This window comes from Leptopilina boulardi, unplaced genomic scaffold, assembly GCF_019393585.1.
Source record: "Leptopilina boulardi isolate dan_hultmark-lab unplaced genomic scaffold, ZJU_Lbou_2.1 LbouV2_150, whole genome shotgun sequence".
NCBI classification, from domain to species: domain Eukaryota; kingdom Metazoa; phylum Arthropoda; class Insecta; order Hymenoptera; family Figitidae; genus Leptopilina; species Leptopilina boulardi.
The window spans coordinates 1,133,481-1,149,993 of NW_026137697.1; the positions used below are offsets into that span (position 1 = coordinate 1,133,481).

Sequence of the window (16,513 nt, forward strand, 5' to 3'; positions counted from 1 at the left end):
AAAAAAAAATAAAATAAAGTGTAGAATATTGTCAAAATGAAAAATTTTATTTGCAATTTTTGATTTGATAAAAAAAGAATTACTTGAATCGTTTTTCTTGAAATTATAGAATAAAGATTTTTGTCTGACTGGAAATTACTTTTTCTACTGATAAAAATAGTCTGACGAAAATTATCTACTACTTACTGTTGATTGAAACATTTTATGAACTTGTCTGATCAAAACTTACTTTTTCTACTTATGGGACAAGTATTCGAAAAAAGCATTGTCTGACTAAAACTGACACTTACTACTAGTTTATTGAATTAAATTACATGTTAATAATATTTTTTTTAATAATTAAAAATTGTCTGACTATAAATTACTTATTCTACTGAAAGGCGTCTGACCAAAAATGTATTTTTCTACTTATGGGACAAGTATTCGAAAAAAGTATTGTCTGACTAAAACTGACTCTTACTACTAAATACAGTAGAAAAATGGATGAAATACAATTGTCTGACTGTAAATAACTTTCTCTACTGACAAATGAAAGTAGTCTAACGGAAACTAAGTTTTTAGTACTTATTATTCGTGTTTCAAGAATTTAAAACTACGTTGTCTGAACAAACATGTATTTTTCTACTAATTACAATGATAAGAGAATTTGAATTGTCTGACTAAAACTGACGCTTACTACTAGTTTATTGAATTAAATTAAATGTTAATAATATTTTTTTAATAATTAAAAATTGTCTGACTATAAATTACTTATTTTACTAAAAGGAGTCTGACCGGAAATGTATTTTTCTACTTATTTCATTGGTATAAGTATTCGAAAACGTATTGTCTGACTAAAACACACTTTTTCTACTGTTAATAAAAAATGAGTTTGGGGTAAAAAAATATAACTAAATAGTAATATTCAAAAATATGAAATAAATAATATATTATATATATTATTATTTGATTTACTAGGTTTTAATTTTTTTTTTTACTAAAGTTTTAGTAAAAAGTGACTAAAAATTAGTAAAAATTCTTACTGATATAGATTAGAAACTCAGTTTTTACTAATTAATAGTCACTAATTTTTAGTCACATTTTAACTTTTGTATTAAAAAAAAGATTAAAAACTACTAAATCAAACAGGAATATAATTAATATAAAATATAATTTGTTATATATTATTATTTATAATATAATTTAATTAATAAAAAAAAACTAATATAATTAGCCGGAGGAATGAAAAATTGTCCTTTTCGAAAAAAATATTAATTATTATCGCTTTCTACAATCTAAATTTGAATTAGTAATAAGTGAGCCACTAATTTACATTAGTAAGAAATCTACTATCTAAATCTGAATCAGTCATATTTCACTTATTAGCAGTAGAAATCTACTAATTGCCATAGCGAGAATTGAGCAACTTATAATTACTCTCTAAATCTGAATTAGTAAAAAAGTTTACTAATTTGAATTAGTGACTAATTGTTTGCTTTTGAATTAGTAAAATTGAGGGTTCACATACAATAAGGGGACGCGCAGTATTTTCGTTAGCCCCTCGCGCAGCCGCAGAATCGCTGTACGCGGGGACTTTCACTTTCATGCGTATCCCCTTATTGCATGTGAACCCTCAATTTTACTAATTATTAGTAACTTTAACTAACAATTAGTAAAATTTAACTAATTATAAAGCAAAAAGTGAGTCACTAATTTAAATTAGTAAACATCTTTACTAATTCAGATTTAGAGAGTAGTAGAAATTTACTGATTCAATTAGTAAAATATCAATTACTGATTGAATCACTTATATAAATATATGGCAGCGGTCACAAAATCTACTGATTTAACAGTTAATTTTAAAGGTTATGTTATATACAAATTACTGATTTACATAAGTTCTTTTCTATTGCTTGCATATTTACTAATTATATTAGTAAAATTTCAAAAAATAACTGAAACTTCAGTTAAAAAATGAAAAGTACTGATTGAATTAGTACAATTTCTACTGATTCAGATTTAGAGAGTGATAAAATGTTATCATCCCAAAATTACGCCAACTCTGGCTCCAATACTGGGTGCCAGTACTGCGCCAGTATTGCGCCATTAGTAAATTTTTGCTGTTAAATATTTACAATCAGTAAAAATCACTGCTAAAAAAAAAAAATTCTAAAATATGTATTTCAAGTATAACAATTTCTCTAAAATCGAGAACCAAGAGAGAATATGCATACACTACAATGTAGATTATAACATCGATTTACAACCGTGAATCACGATTCATCTGCATTTGACGTACCATTGCCCTCTCCTCTCTCTCTCTCTCTCTCTCTCTCTCTCTGTAAATTCATTCCCCAGCGGATCCAAAAGAAAAGTTGCTCGACCCATGAACGAAATGTCTTGCCTTGGGAACATTGGTCCAGCTATACATATATATATATATATACAGAATCCTACCAGGAGTACCGCTCATCAAGCGAAGAGTATGAGTAGCAATAGGAATAGGAACAGCGAACAGGTAGAGGTCGGTGCGGCTCAATGCTGATCGTAGAAAAAGAGAGAGAGAGAGAGAGAGAGAGAGTAGTGGGGGGGATAGTACGTATGTATCCATCGTATATGCGGGTGATGGTGGATGAGAACATTGAGTCTGGGGGGGGGGTGGGTTCGTGGCGTCGGGGATGGATTCGCTGGGGTCGCTGGAGCTCGAGTGCGAGCCCAACGTACACGCCGGGAAAATTTCAAGAGAAGGGAAGGGTCTGGGTTTGGCCGGGTCGCGACGGCTGCTGCGCAAGCAATAGCAGACAAGCCTTGCTAGCTCCCCACCATTCCCCCACCCTTTTACCCCACTTCCATTTTACCCCTCCTCATGCCATTCCGATATTCCAAACTACCCCTCAGTCCCCGGACAAGCTTGCAGAGTCGTTCCTTCCTTCGTTTCGTGAGTTTCCCTTATATGACAACAACAAACGTTTTTATTTTCAAATTTGTCAAAAAATAATTTTCTATTTTTTTGTAAAAAAAATTGTGATCGCCCCCTCCCCATCCCCTCCGAACCACAAAAAAAAATAATTTAAACCACAATACAAAATGATTTGTTGTTCGTGTATTGCGTGCGAAACAGGATAATGAGACTCGTGGTAGCTTTGGTGCCAGTGGTGGGATATCAGTGAAACAAAATCCTCATCCCCCTTCCGCGTGTGCCAAGGCCGAGGTGTTCTTACCCTTCAAAAAAAAAAATAAATAAATAAAATAATAATAAACTACTGCGAGCCAGTGCCGCCTGTCCTAACACAGAGTTCTTAAAACATTGCTGATCATTGGACATGTAAGTAATTCATGTATATATTTTTTTTTATTCCCCTCACGAAAAAGTGGGAGGATAATCTGGAAAAATTGTCCATTTGTACGATCAGAGGGTAGGGGGGGAGCAAACGGGGGGGGGGTTGAAGTGAAAGGAGCATATAGGAGCGCGCGAGCGGAAGAGATGGAGGATATAGAGCGAAAGAGTTGCAGAGAGAAAGAGAGAGAGAGAGAGAGAAGATAGGACTAACGAAACTCGAAAACATATTCTGGGGAGTGTTCTGCTGTATGGGTTTCAACGACGAAGGAAAGAATTCATTTCGAGACAATTAGAGGAGGAAATGATTCGTCAACTGAATAAGAGAGGGTTTGCCGTATACATATATATATATATATATATATAAATACGTTGTCTCGACGAGCTTTTTGTAGTCTCGGAACAAAAAAAAAATTGTTTTTTTTTCGTTGAAAAAATTATTTTTTTAAAACATTAGGAGGAAACCCAACAGAAAATACAAAAAAAAAATTATTTGATTCAAATAATCGGTTACTTGACTATTATCAAATAAATATTTATTTATACAAAAGAAATATTTATTTGTGTCAAAGAAATATTTATTTCTACCAAAGAAATATTTGTTTATGTCAAATAACTTTTATTTGTACCAAATAAATATTTACTTCTATCAAATAATTATTATTTGAATCCAAGAAATATTTATTTGTATTCAAATAATAATTTAGAGTCAAATAAATGATATTTGTTTCAAATATAGAAATTATTGGTTCAAATAAAAATATTAAAAATAAAAATTATCTGTTTAAAATAATCGTTTATTATCAAATAAATGTTTATTTATACAAAATAAATATTTATTTGTATTAAAAAATTATTATTTGAATCAATTAAATGGTATTTGTTTAAAATAGAGAAATTAATTGTTCCAAATAAAATTTATTTAATTGAAATAATTTGTTACTTGACTATTATCAAATAAATATTTACTTATACCAAATAAATATTTATTTATATCCAAATAAATATTTACTTACACCAAATAAATATTTATTTATATCCAAAAGTTATTATTTCAATCAATTAAATAATATTTCTTTCAAATACAGAAATTATTGGTTCAAATATATAGTTTATTTAATTCAATTAGTTAGTTTTCAAATTTAATAATAATTTTTTTCGTTTGAAGTTAACTTCAATTGTAAAAAAATAATTTTATAAAAAATATCGACTATTCTATTAAAAAAGAATTCAATTTACTTATTTTATTTTCCTTCACTTGGATTTTAATTAATAGGAAAAAAAAATTGTCACAAAAAAATAATTCGTAATGGAAATTTGCAATAATAATTAAAAAATTACATTTTTTTTTATATATTTGAAATCCGTTATATGGTGAGAAATTTGAAATTTCAAAAATAGAATTGAATTTTTCAAGCACCGCATATAAAACGTCTATCAATTCTGAGACTAAATTAAATTTCAAATTCATACGTATATTGAAGGTGTGTACTCTAAAAACGTCTATTTGAATTTTCAAGTTAATTTTTTTTTTTTTTTTCTAAATTCATGCAAGAATTATTTTTCAAAAATAATTTTTTGTGTTTAATTTTTCAAAAATTCGTACTAATTCATTTTTTTACTCTTCCTGCCAAATTGCAGGATTTGAGGAACAAAAAAAAAAATAGTTAAAATGTTTACTAATTTAAATTTTCAAGAAAATGCAAATTTTAACATTCTCTAATTCAATTTTAACAATTTATTCAATTTCTCCTTGACTTTTCGGTTGATGAAAATGTTTCCTGACATTCACGCTTCAGACATGTTCAAACCCTTATATATATAGAATATATAGCGCAACGTAGAGATTACTCTCAATAAACAATGAGATCGTGTTAAAGAAATTAGAATTTGAATATTTAAAATGTAAATATTCAAAAGACTTGGGGATAATCTATTAAAATGTAGTTTTGTTATACAAACACAATGATTTCAGAAACAATACTTAAATTAAGAAAGTCCAAAAAAAGTAATATTACACTGAAAAAAAAAAAAATTATTTTATTCAAATAATAATCGGTTACGTTATTATCAAATAAATATTTAATTAAACCAATAATTTCTATATTTAAAAAAAATATCTAATAATTATTTAAAATAAATAAATATTTCTTTGATACAAATAAATTTATTCAGTTTATTAATAATATATCAATAATAATAATATTAATAATTATTTATTTGTATCAATTATTATTTGAGTGGTACTTTTTTCAAAATACAGAAATTATTGGTTTAAATAAAAAAAATATTTCGTTCAAGTAAATATTTATTTAGTACAAGCAAATATTTATTTGTTTCAAATAAATATTTTTTTGATGTCAAGTAATTGAATAGTTAAATAAAATAAATTTCTTTTTTTTCAGTGTGTATATTAAAAATTTTCACCTGAATCAAAAGTATAATCAATATAAATTCAATTTCTATAACTTTTGTAAAATATATTGAAAAATGTATGACGCGTTGTAAGTTGGAAAGATTGTGGCAATAAATTTGTGCTGAAAACGAATTTACATTGAAGATCCGATGGAAAAACAGCACTTTGGAAATATGAATAAGTTTTTTTTTTTCTCTTTTTCCTTCTTCGTTTTCTACATCGTCATCTTAAGACAATATTGACACAAACACTAAGAGGGAAGTAGAAAGTGCAATTTTATGCTAAAAGAACTCTATAAGGAAACGTTGCGAACGAGTAGAATTTCTGATAGAGAAAACTACATATCTGGGAGGATTTTTTTTTTCTCCCCTCCTATATATTCCATTTCTTTCATCAAAAATTGCCAACAATACCAAAACAGATTTCATTCACCAAGAGACTGATTTTTTTTTCTCTAATAAGCTTAAAATCCAATACCCAGTGCGTGAAACAGAAGTTCCATAACTTGTCTATTTAGTATTCAATTTTTTTTTTTTTATGAATTTTAGACTTTAATATAGAATTTCAAATGTATAATGAAAATGGAAATATGAGAGAAGAATACAGGATGAAAGCAAATTTTTTTTTTTTTTTTAATATAAAAAAGTTGTAGAAAAGTTGTGCAGGTTTTTTTTTCAAGATAAAAAACAAAAGTTCGATTAATTTATTTCAAGTTTGATGAAAAAAAAAAGAAAACAAATTTCGTCGGATTCTCTATATTTTAAATTAAAGGAAACTTTTAGCAAGTCTAATGAGCATTTTTTTTTCTGTTTTCACGCTTGACTATATACATTAATAACAAGAAGCGATAAGCGGATGATATACAGAACTCTCGTTGCTCTCAGAATAATGATGAAACATAATTGAATAGGTTATTAACGCAAAATTCTTCAACGTTATATGGATGCAAATTAATAATGTCGTTCATCAATTACAATAGAGATTTGTATAATCTACTTTAGTGGGGAAAAAAAAAAATTTATTTGATTCAAATATATAATTGATTATACTTGATTATTATCAAAATATTATTTAATTGAACCAAATAAATAAATTTACTTGAAACAAAAATTAATTTTTACTTGATATTTATTTGTTTTAAATAAATTTTATTCGCTTTAAATAAATGTAAAAAAATTTCTCTGAGTGTGAAATTGGTAAAACCTTTTTTTTTCATTTTATAATAACCAATAATTTATAATTAGTAGTAAAAAGTACTTTTAGTCAGAAAAAAATGTTTTTAATGCATTTAACTGAGATAGCAGCGGTAAAAACCATTTTTGTACAAAAAAGAACAGTGTTAATTCAGCATTGAAATGGCTATAACATAACCTCAACTTTATCACCCAGTTGAAAATAAAAATTTCAAATATGAGGTTTCATCAAATATTTCTTTTTTTTTTTTTGGTCAAATGTATAGATAGAGAAAAAAAAAGTTTTTAATATAACTGCAATGTCAGTAGTAAAAACAAGTTTTGGTCAGACAAAATAGTTCTAATTTTGCTATTTTTTTTTACATTCAATAATTTAGTCAGGAAAAATTAAATTTTGCAAATCAAAACAAACTATAAATAGAAAATTTTTTTTATAAATTAATAATTCAATATTATTTAATTAGTTTTTCAATTAAATAATTTTTTTTACAATATGAAAATTAATTTTTCAATATAAAAATTAATTTTTCATTTTTATTTCTTGTAACAAAAAATTATTAATATATGAAAACTCATAAAAAAAAAATTAACATTTATTAAATACTGAAGTTTAATATTAAAAAGAGATAAATTTACACAAGTAATATACATTTTCATCTAAATGTCTGTTAGCATAAACCCCAACTCCCTATTCTCTTAATATGGACCGGAGAGACCGGAACACTAATCTTCAGTGTTCCGGTCAAGACGAATATATATATATATATATATTCTGACTAGTTTATGGTTATTCCGGTCTACGGGAACCCATCCTAACTGTACATTTAACTTCTTGGCAGATTTCCATACTTGATAATTCACTTTTTTCTCAAATTAAAAACCATAATATCATTTTTATCATTACCATCGTATATATATAGAATATATAGATAACCATTTATGAATTTATTAAAAAGTCCCGCAAATTAAATTACTAAAATAAATATTTATTTCAATTTATTTATTTGGAGTAAATAAAATTTTTTATTTAACTCAAAGAAAAATTTATTTAAATCAAATAAATATTTATTAGTCTATGATACAAATATAAAATTTCTCTGGATGTAGTGTGCAAAAGGGAATTTTTAATTACTGAATAAATAGTTAATAATAATAATAATAAGAATAATAATAATAATAATATAATTCTTTTTTAAAATTATTTTTCTTTGTAATGATAATTAAATTTTTTTTTAAATTTCTAATTAGAATTAATGTTTTGTCAGGTTTCAATTAATGAAAATTAGAAAAAGAAAAAGAAAAATAATTATAATTCCATGTTACAAAGAATATAATTTTTATATATAAATGAAAATACTGTAATTTTTTTTTTTTTTTTAATTTTAAAGCCACTCTGGTTTTATATTTATGTTAAAACAAAATTTTTCTCTTCAAAGTTGGGAATTTTTTTGGTATATTACATATTTCTTTTTGTATCCTATTTCAAAAAAGAAAAAAAAAAGTCCTTATGCAGGATCTGGGGCGTGTATAACGTGCATATCAAATGGCAAATCGAGATACTATGACATATCGATTTGAGGTTGTGTCAAAGGGTCGAGCATCTTTTCGAAAGTAAATTTATATATAATATATATTTATATATAGTTGAATAGAATAATAATTTCATTTATATTTTACTATGTAAAATAGAATATTTTAAATTGTAACATTAAAAAATATTTTTCGAAATCTTAAAATATAATAATTAGTTTGAATAAATATTTATTTGGTTTAAATAAATATTCATTTGGTTTAAATAAATATTCATTTGGCTTAAATAAATATTCATTTGGTTTAAATATAGTTTATTTGCTTTGAATAAATATCTATTTGGTTTAAAGAAATATTTATTTGGGTGTAAACAAATTTTATTTGCTTTGAATAAATATTTATTTGATTTAAATATAAATTTCAGTAACTAAACGTACGTTTGGTCAGAAAAATAATTTTGTGAAATTTTCATGCTATTTTTCTTTTTTTTTAATAAGAGAAAAAAGTGAATTCCAAGCGTATGAAAACTTTTGTATATAAATACTTGTGAAACATAATAATAAGTAGTAAAACATATTTGTGGTCAGACAAAAATTCCTAAATTAGTAGAAAAGGTAATTTAAAGACAGAAAATTTGTAATTCTTTTTCCTACAGTATACAATGAGTAGTGGAAAATAATTTTAGTCAGCCAAAAAAAAAAAGAATTTACATATAACTGTGATATCAGTAGTACAAGTAAATTTCTGGTCAGACAACATTGCTAAATCAGTAGAAAACACGAGTTAAAGTCAATCAATTTTTTTTCCACTATTGTAAGTAGTAAAAAATAAGTTTAGTACGACAAAATTTATACATTCAACCGTTATATCAGTAGTAGAAGTAAATTTCTCGTCAGACAAAATTGCAAAATCAGTGGAAAAAATAATTTTAAGTCAGACAATTACAATTTTTCAGTATTATTAGTAAAAAAATAATTTTAGACTGACAAAAAAAAGGATTTATGTATAACTGTGATATCAGTAGTAAAAGTAAATTTCTAGTCGGACAAAACTGATATATCAGTGAAAAACGCGAGTCAAAGTCAGACAATTTTTTTTTCTGTAAAAAGTATTATAAGTAGTAAAAGTAAATTTCTGGTCAGACGCATTGCTAAATCAGTGGAAAACGAGAGTAATAGTCAGACAATATATTTTTTTCTTTTATTTAAAAGTAAGTAGTAAAAGTAAATTTCTAGTCAGACAAAATTTCCAAATCAGTAGAAAACGCAAGTTAAAGTCAGTCAATTTTTTTTCCAGTATTGTTAGTAGTAAAAAATAATTTTAGTCCGACAAAATGATTTTATATATATATATATACACATATATTTAACCTTGCTATCAGTAGTAAAAGTAAATTTTAGGTCAGGCAATGTTAATTTTATTATTAAAAATAAATAAATAAAACCACATAAGTAAACTATCCAAAGTACACGCAAAAAAATTTTCACCTAAATCAGCGATATTTTTTAGTAAAATAGCGAAAGTTTTCGCTATTCTAGAGAAATATATCGCTGTTCCAGAGAAACTTATCGCTGTTCCAGGTAAAGATTTTTTTTGCGTGTATGAAAATTGCGACAAAAATCTTATTAAATTGTATACCCTAAAGTGTCAAACATAACCTCAAAATAAAAAAAAAAGCATCAAGAATTATAAATTAACACTCACAAATCTTTTTTAAACCAAGACACTCGTTTTTACACTATACAATCAAGAAATTTGTATATTAAAATAAATCCACCTTTTTCCATGTTCCTTTTATTAATCAATAAAGTGAACTCACTGTTGCATGATAGCGTGCACAATATATATGATATACTTAAATATGAAAATCAATTAGCTAGCTTAAAGCAGTATTTCCTCGCGATGAGTGAAAGAGAGAGAGAGAGAGAGAGAGAGAGAGAGAGAGAGAGAGAGAAAATTCCCTGATTTGATAACGTTATTAAGAGCAGTGCAAATAAATTTTCCTTTATTTCACTATTTATGCTTTGTAGGATTATAAATATCTAATCCTTTACAGTTGAGATGATTCACAATCGAGGAGCTGTGTGTTTCGAAATCCATTTTCTGCTCGTAACGTATTTTAATCTCCCGTTGGGAGAGAGAGAGAGAGAGAAAGAGAGAGAGAGAGACCTATTCGTTTTCTAGTTTGCAAGTCGTAGAGATATCAGACAAAGTTCACCCTATAGATTCGATGAAAATACAAAACGAACTGGATTTTAGTGTACAGTAGTATGCGCGCAAATCGAATTTCAACCCGAGACAGGATGAGATTGATAAAAGCTGATAAGGGTGGCTATTATCGAACAGTCAGTATCAACGCCTGCGATTGATTGATTATATAACCAGAGGTCAGGTATCGGTCAGATGATGCGTTCATTGAATGTCGCATATTAGAAATTGTTATATCTATATAAAAATATATTGATGATCGAAGACAAAAAAAAAAAATATATATATATATATATATATATATAAAGCTATTATATCTAGTGAAGCATGTGATCCTGATGGCATACTCTTCGATCTCCTACTTTTTCCTTCAACGACAATATAAAAAAAAAAAAAAAAAAGTAAAAAAAGACGTTTAAGACTCGTTCAATCCTATACTTTTAGAATTAGATTTTTTTACCTCTCTTCTATTGTTATCATTATATTATATAATGATAATAATAATAATTATAACAATTATGATAATTATTATAATGACGATAATAATAATAATAATAATAATAATAAAATTTATTTGATTCAAATAATCTTGACAATTATCAAACAAATATTATTATTATTATTATTATTATTTCAGTCGAATAATGCCATTTGTTTCAAATACAAAAACTATTCGAAACTATTCCTATTTAATTCGAATAAAAATTATTTGGTTCAATATTAATGATTATTAATGATTATTTCAATAAAAAAAGTTTCAGTGTAATAATAATTTTCAATGATAATAATAATAATAATAATAATAATAATAATAATAGTAATAATAATAATACAAATAATTATAAAAAAAAACATTTTGAAACATATACAAAATTCGGTTATAATTATATTTTAAATTCGTTTTATAATGAAAATTCAGTTCAACAGAAAAAAAAAAGAAAATTGTTACGGAAAAAAAATGAAAATACAGCTCTAAAAAATTCAATATTGTAAATTTTGTAATACCACGTAAATTTGGACAAATGAGTTTTATAGAATATTCATGCGCCCCAAATTCGATTATTGTTTTAACCATAATGAGCCAATTTTCAAATAATTAAAATTCATTTTAATTGACGTTTTCCGATGAGTTTTAAAATTAGAATAACTGACATGCATATATTTTTGTTCTTTTCAAATCAAAATTATAAAGCGAATATATATATCCATTAATTAAATTCATTTATTCATTCAAGTATATTAATATAAACGAGTCGATGCTTCACGCGGAGATATATTATATATTTTTTTTTTTTATTTTTATTATAAAATCAATGAATTTTTTTTTTTTATAGTTTATTTCGTTGAAATAAAAATCGTTGGATAATAAATATTTATTTGGGACTAAATAAATTTTTAATTTTTATTTGAATCAAATAATTTTTATCCAAAATTAAAAAAAATTTTATAATAATTATTTTATTACATTAATTATTATTTTTTATTTGTATAAAAAAAAAAATTGTATTCATAATTTCTGTATTTAAAATAAATATACCTTTAAATTGACTCAGTAATTTGATATAAATGTTCTTGTAAAGTAATCGATAAGAAAATAAATTTTATTTTCAAAGATATAAACTTTCATATCTAAGACATAAAAAAAATCATCATTTTTTTAAAATATATTTTTGTAAATCGTACGAGGTAACATTTTTACAAAGTGATATATGTCACTTTAAGGTGACAATAACCATTATATTGTTATATACTTTGCGAGGGAATCTTTATCAAATACTTTTTTGGTGTATATGCGATCTTTTCCATTTTCTTCTAATGCTACTGGGTATTACCAAATCGTATCATGCGTCCAATAATGTAAACCCGAAGCTCTCCCTTGTGGACGGTGAACTATCTCTATATATATATATAGATAGTAGTCGCAAACACGTCCACAAGAAGAATCAGAAAATTGAGAGAAATCCAACCACAAGTGGACTACCTTCACGCTTTATTTGAAATAATGGTTTACTATATTATCTTCTCTTTATTCTTCTTCACTTTATAAAAAGAACATTTGTTTCAGAATCTTTAAAAAAAATTATACGTATCTTAAAAAAAAAAAATAACAATCGTATATATTGTTGACAATTTAACCAGAATTTTAACAACCAGAATTTTGGTATTTAATTTAGAATGTAATGTTAAATATACCAGAAGAAATTAGATAATAAGGAAATTTAACCGGAATTCTGGTTAACTTAACTGGAATATATCTTTAAATAACCAGAATTTTCGTTATTCAAACTAGAATTCTGGTTACCTTAAATAGAATGTTCCTTTAAATATACCAGAATTCCGGTTATACCAATTAGAATTTTGGTCAACTAGAACTAGAATATTATAACTTAACTAGAATATTATATTAAATGTACCATAATTTTAATTATTCTAACTAAAATTCTAATTAATTTAACCAGAATTCTGGTTTATTTAAAATTACATTTTAATTAAGTGAATCAGAATTTTGGTTATTTATACAATGAAAAAAATTCTAGTTAGAATAACCAGAATTCTAGTTATTCCAATTAGAATTCTGGTTAAGGTATATTTAACATTGTGATTCTGATTAGGTTAACCAGAATTCAGGTTATTTTAACAAAAATTCTAGTTAATGCAACTAGAATTCTGGTTAAGGTATATTTAACATTGTGATTCAAGTTAGGTTAATCAAAATTCTGGTTATTTTATGGAGAATTCTAGTTAACGCAACTAGAATTCAGGTTAACTCAACTATAATTTTAGCTAAATTAATTAATTCTGGCTTATTTATCACTAAATTCCAGTTAAACTAACCAGAATTCTGGTTATTCCAACTAGAATTCTGGTTACTTTAACTATGATGTAATTTTAAGTATACTAGAATTCTAGTTAATTTTACCATAATTCTGATTAGCTTAACTAGAATGTACTGTTGAATATACCAGAATTCTGGTTCAATTAACTGTAATTTTATTTAAAATAACCAGAATTGTAGTACATTTATCATTACATTGAAGTTAAGCTAATCAGAATTTTGGTTAAATTAAGTAGAATTCTGATATACTTAACATTACATTATAGTTAAGGTGAATTCTAGTTGGAATAATCAGAATTCTGGTTAGTTAAACTAGAATTTAGTGTTAAATATACTAGAATTAATTAAATAATTTAGCTAGAATTTTAGTTGAAATATCTAGAATTCATCTATAAATAACCAGAATTCTGATTCACTTTATTTTAAAATATAATTCTAAATATACCAGAATTCTGGTTATAATAATCATAAACATTTTTACATAATATTCTAGCTAAGCTAACTAGAATTCTAATTGCAATAACCAGAATTCTGGTATATTAAAGGTTAAGCTAACTAGAATTCCGGTTAAATTAACCAGAATTCTTGCTAATCTAATCAGAATTCTAGTTGAAAGAACCAGAATTCTGGTACATGTAACATTACATTAGAGTTAAACTAACTAGAATTTTGGTTAATTTAACCAATCTAACAAGAATTCTGGTTATAATCATAATTATGGTACATTTTTGCATAATATTCTAGCTAAGCTGACCAGAATTCTAATTGAAATAACCAGAATTCTGGTATATTAAAGGTTAAGCTAACTAGAATTCCGGTTAAATTAACCAGAATTCTTGACAATCTAATCTGAATTCTAGTTGAAAGAACCAAAATTCTGGTACATTTAACATTATATTAGAGTTAAACTAACTAGAATTTTAGTTAATTTAACCAATCTAACAAGAATTCTGGTTATAATCATAATTATGGTACATTTTTACATAATATTCTAGCTAAGCTGACCAGGATTCTAATTGGAATAACCAGAATTCTGGTATATTAAAGGTTAAGCTAATTAGAATTGCGGTTAAATTAACCAGAATTCTTGCTAAACTAATCAGAATTCTAGTTGAAAGAACCAGAATTCTGGTACATTTAACATTACATTAGAGTTAAACTAACTACAATTTTGATTAATTTAACCAATCTAACAAGAATTCTGGTTATAATAATCATAATTATGGTACATTTTTACATAATATTCTAGCTAAGCTGACCAGGATTCTAATTGGAATAACCAGAATTCTAGTATATTAAAGGTTAAATTAACCAGAATTCTTGCTAATCTAATCAGAATTCTAGTTGAAAGAACCAGAATTCTGGTACATTTAACATTACATTAAAGTTAAACTAACTAGAATTTTGGTTAATTTAACCAATCTAACAAGAATTCTGGTTATAATAATCATAATTGTAGTACATTTTTACATAATATTCTAGCTAAGCTGACCAGAATTCTGATTGGAATAACCAGAATTCTGGTACATTTAACATTACATTAGAGTTAAACTAACTAGAATTTTGATTAATTTAACCAATCTAACAAGAATTCTGGTTACGCTACCCAAAAAAAAAATTTTCAGTCTAAGATAATTTTTTTTTTGTAATTAAATTTTCCATGCACACTTTTCACTCTCTTTTATTATGATTATTTTCGATATTATATATTGACAACAACAAATATATATATATATATATATATATATATATATATATATATTTGTCAAAGACTAGTTTACGATATACAATGATCGCGTTCGATTTTCCTGAATTATTCGACACGTTGTAACAAACAATTTACAAAAAAGCACGCGCGCATGCATCGAGACGGGAAGAAACAGTTTTACCGTTTCAATTCGGTTTGATCAGATTTTCTTGTTATACACGAAGCAGCTATCGTACTACTGATATTCGGTGTCAGCAAAGTTTTTGTTGACTCGACATTTTTTTCAGCTTGGAAGCAATAAATCCCGAATAGTTTTCAGGGAAGGGGGTACGGTCACCTATAGCATGCCAACAGAGCTGGTAAATCCCAAATATAGAGAGACATCTGTATATAGATATATATATATATATATAGAGAGAGAGAAAGATAGAGAGAGAAATGTGGGCTTTCTACATAGTGAAAAGGAGATGTGTGTGAATGGTGAAGAGGACGAGGTCGAACAGACTGAATGCTGAAATACATTGCAGCCAGGACAGAATTCAATGACCAGCCTCCATGGCTCGACGTCAAGGCGTGCTTTCAATGAGAACCGTGTAACTGTTCCCGATGACCGCGAATCTATCCAACTGCAGCAATTACTATAAATATATTATCGAGGCGGCACAAGTTACGCATGAATCGATATTGTGCAACTGAAATTTCGATTTATTTATATGGACACATTACGCACGCTCCAAATCCTAAATCACGAATTTTTCGCCAAAAGTATAGAAAAATAGAGAGAAAAAAATTGAAGTTAGTTTTTTTTTATCAAATAAATTATTTACTTGAATCAAATAATTTTTATCTGAAAGAAATTTTATTTTGGAAAAAAATTGACTAAAATAATATTTTTTTGATACGAATAAAATATATTTTTTTTTTTTTGATATAAAGAAATATTTCTTTGATACAAAAATAAATATTTTTTTGATACTAAAAAATTATTTAGCAAAAAGATAAACTTTTTCTCTGGGAGGAAATAATATTCTTTATTCTGTAAATTGAAATAAGTTTCTTTTTTTGGAAAGAATTTATTGATAACGATTTCTTTTGAAATTTCCCTCCTCCCCCCCCCCCTATTTTTTTTTCTTTGTTCCCTTCACTCGTTCTGTAGAAACTTCTTTTATATATAGGAAAAATAATAATTTCCCTATAAATGTAACAAGCGCTACTATATATATATATATATATATATTGGAAAAAAAAGTTTATTTGTTTCCAAAAAAAAAATATTTATTTGCTCTCTAAATCTGAATTAGTAAAA

The 16,513-nt window shown here is 25.7% G+C and overlaps 1 protein-coding gene across 1 annotated transcript in view; it reads left to right on the forward strand.

Moving 5' to 3' along the window:
* Window positions 1-2,863: 2,863 nt before the first annotated feature.
* Window positions 2,864-16,513, forward strand: part of LOC127276636 (uncharacterized) — a 42,999-nt gene continuing 29,349 nt past the window's right edge. The window contains exon 1 of the mRNA XM_051297216.1: window positions 2,864-3,304. The gene's annotated coding sequence lies outside the window, so the exon portion shown is untranslated. The remainder of the gene's footprint in view (window positions 3,305-16,513) is intronic.